The sequence below is a fragment of the Sinocyclocheilus anshuiensis genome, unplaced genomic scaffold (assembly GCF_001515605.1).
Source record: "Sinocyclocheilus anshuiensis isolate Anshui unplaced genomic scaffold, SAMN03320099.WGS_v1.1 scaffold538, whole genome shotgun sequence".
In the NCBI taxonomy this organism is placed as follows: Eukaryota; Metazoa; Chordata; class Actinopteri; order Cypriniformes; family Cyprinidae; genus Sinocyclocheilus; species Sinocyclocheilus anshuiensis.
In genome coordinates, this window is record NW_015544166.1 from 1,715,105 (window position 1) to 1,719,294 (window position 4,190).

Sequence of the window (4,190 nt, forward strand, 5' to 3'; positions counted from 1 at the left end):
AACATTTCTGTCACACGCTTGAGGTATTCGGCCAATCACAATGCACTGGATAGCTGGCCAATCAGAGCACACCTAGCTTTTCAGACCGATGAGCTTTGTAAAAATTGACGTGTTTCAGAAAGACGGGGCATAGAGGAGAAACAATAATGTACATTATGTGGAAAATAATGTGTTTTTTGAACCTTAAACCGCATAAACACATTTCATTACATCAAATACACAAAATAATGTTCTTTTTAGCAACATCATATGACCCCTTTAATGGTCTTTTTATGCTCATTATAATTTCCTTTTTTCACTTCTTCTTATTTATTTGGGGTGAAATGTGACCTGTACAAGATTTGACAGGTTTCATAAGATTCACCTGTGTATTGATGCTGTTCAAGGAGTGTGGCTCTAGCAGCATAACTGCTGGGATGGATTGATAAGTGAAATCTACTTAAGTGCCAATCTTTTATCTGTGAGCTTGAGTGAGAGTATGTCCACTCCTGTCTATCTACACTGCCGTGTCTCTCTGAGCATTCAGAGGCTGCAGCACCCGTCTTTAATTCTCTTTGACAAATGATTACGATACCAAGGCACTTTCTCATTCTCTCTTTCCCCGGCTGTATACTGGACAACTGACCCTTTGCTAAGCCCTGCCTTAAAAATCATTATTCATCAGTCTTAGCTAAGCAACTGTTGCCATGTAGAACTCCTTTAAAATGAATCTTTTGTCTTATGACACTCAATGCGTAATTGAATAGTTTCTTTAAAAAATAAAAATGATTTACAATGTCATAATTAATTCAAATTTATCTACAAATAATATTCATACAATCTCAGCAAGCAACAGTAACCTACAGAAGTCCATTTTCAACACATAAGAAAAAAAAACATGGCAAATCATAATTATGACATAAACAGTCGAAATAATAATGAGATCATAAGACACAAGAAGTCATAATTATGGTGTAAAAATATAATTTTCATCTCATAGTTATGACTTAGTATGTCATCATTTCAGTTTATCTCAGAATTAAGACTTTTGTATAATTTTGATTTTTTTTTTATCTTATAATTTTGTTCTCATAACTTTATCTCATTCTTTTTTTATCTCATAATGACTTAGTATGTCAGTTTCTATTTTTATGTGATAATCATAACTTTCTGTGTCATATCTCATAATTATGACTTGATATCTCATCTAATCTAATTACTATCTCATAATGTCATACGTTTTGTCGAAATTGTTACTTTTATGTCATAATTATGATTTACCAAAGCATGATTTTTCTTTCTTACATGGATTTTCATAGAAAGCAAAGGTGGAAAAGTCAATTGACCTACAATCTTCCACCCTTCCTCTCTATATATGAGAAAACAGGCTGATCTGCTTTCAGTGGGACCACTCCTTAACGCCGCATATGATGGGAGATAATTGGCTTAGACTTCTTACAATGATTACACAGCACTGTTGATTACACACTTTGACATTCAGTTTTCATAGCTGGGCCTAGGTAGCACACCTGTTGGTGCTCAAGGGATGTGCAAATTCAAAGCAAAAACACTTCAGTTTCTGCTCTCGTAGCCTTGGAATCAATCAGAGGCATGTTTGCATCGATCGGCGGTGCTCACGGAGGAGTTAATTATCCTCCATCGCTGCTTTCTGATCCATGTCCTTCCCTGTCAGCTTCAGCACCTCTTAGGCACATTATCCGGAGATGATTTGCAGGGCGGCAGGGGCCACTGGAGATTTTCTTGTTTGTTTGGGAATTGACGGCTCTTAGACTGAGTTCACCTCTAGAGCTCCTGCTGGGGTTGACAGATGTACACGTCCTCATGAGGAGAGAGCTCAGTGTGCACATGTATACACTTGCTCACAAGCTAGTGTATGTATTCAAGGATATGCACTTATGAAATTTGTGTTTTAAGTCATTTTCAGTCACATATGCATTGAAATATTGAATAATACGTACACCATTGCTTTCTGCAGGCATGTAGGCCTACTTTTTTTTGATGTGCATAAACTCAGAAAAATCTTTAAAAACATTTTTTTTTTTTTTTATCAATCCCAGACTGGAATGGTGTTCACTTGATTTTGCTGGTCTAGTATTTTTTATGTGTTATATTACAGCATTAATATTTTGAATTAGCTTTTATTTTAATATTTTAATTTTAGCTTACGTTTCGGAAATTTAAGCTATGTGCTTTTGTCATTTTTATTATTTAGGAAAACTTAGGGAAACTCTTAAACATTTTTTTTTTTTGTAATCAATCCCAGACTGGAATGGTGTTCACTTGATTTTGCTGGTCTAGTATTATTTATGTGCTATATTACAGCATTAATATTTTGAATTAGCTTTTATTTTAATATTTTAATTTTAGCTTACGTTTCGGAAATTTAAGCTATGTGCTTTTGTCATTTTTATTATTTAGGAAAACTTAGGGAAACTCTTTTAAGTTTAATTGTTTCATCTAATATTTATATTTTATTGGTAACAACTTGCAATAATGCTCCATTTGTTAACATTAATTAACAGCACATTAGTTCTCATGAACTAACAATGAAAATACTTCTCATTTTAATTCATGTTAATTTTTACATTTAATAATACTTTATTGAATCAAATATTGTATCTGTTAATATTATTTAATGGACCTGCGCTAACATGAACTAACATTGGACAAATGTATTTTTACGTTAACAAAGATTAATAAATACTGTAACAATATTGCTCACTGTTAGTTAATATTAGTTAATACATTTACTTACATTAACTAATGGGACCTTATTGTAAAGTGTTACCATTTTATTTTATGTCAGCTTTAATTACGGGAAACAAGTTTTTAGTTAACAATAACAACACTAGATATTACTGTATACTGTAAAAAAAAATCTGGGTTGTTTCAACCCAACTTTGGGTCAAATATGGACTAACCCAGCTGTTGGGTTAAATTTTTAAAGTTTGTTTATTTATTTAGAGACTGCGTGGTCTGTTAGGGGCGGGGCTATTTGTCCAACCAATGAGAGATGAGAGAGTATTTGGGGAAACCTGTTTAAATATGATTTTCAATTAACCTTGTAATAATTTTTTGCAATTGTTGGCATTATAGTGATCCAGAAATTACACACCTAAATTAAAATTACATGAAAAAACAATATGTGTAAGCTTTTTTTTAACCCCAGTTTTCACCAAAATCCTATAGTTTCTACACATTTACTACACTCTAAAAATGCTGGGTTGTTTCAACCCAACTTTGGGTCAAATATGGACTAACCGAGCTGTTGGGTTCAATTTTTTAATTTAACCCAACAGCTGGGTTAGTCCATATTTGACCCAAAGTTGGGTTGAAACTATAGGATTTTGGTGAAAACTGGGGTTAAAAAAAAGCTTACACATATTGTTTTTTCATGTAATTTTAATTTAGGTGTGTAATTTCTGGATCACTATAATGCCAACAATTGCAAAAAATTATTACAAGGTTAATTGAAAATCATATTTAAACCCCTAGCCCCGCCCCTAACAGACCACGCAGTCTCTAAATAAATAAATAAACAAACAAACAAACAAACAAATAAATAAATTTAACGTTAAAACATAGCACGCTTAACCTTCAATGCTGCATTTCCCCTTACGTAATGAAAATAAAATGTAATTTATTCTTGCGTCATGAATGTGATCAAGCCTCTGAATGGAAGAGCTGTGTAGCTCCAGGCCGCTCGGTGATTCAGCGTTGGATTAGCTGTACTATGCTGAGCCTCTGTTTATACAGTTCATTGTTTATGCAGTGCTGCTTTTATTCCTTTCATAACAAGTTTTGTTGTGCCATATAGAACCTGTTGCCATGCAAGTAGAGCGTGTTCACTGCACAGAGAAGAGAACTGAACGCAATATTTTCGTCTTCTCTGAGAAGGATTGTTCTGTGATATTACTGCTTGTTTGAGTTGAACTCTGAACTACATCCGTATGGAATCCAGGTTTATGTGAGATTATTTTAATAGATGTGGTATGGGTCGTGGCAGTTGGTGTGAAGAGGAAGAATGTTTATATGATTGAGGTGAGACTCTTTTTATCTTTGTGATTTGACAGGTTCATGAACTCTCTCTAACGTGCGCTAATATTTTCACCACCAGAGGGCACCAGGCATAAAATACGAGTAAAGGTGCACTAAGTATTTTTTTTTCTTTTACAATTAATAGTGCATCT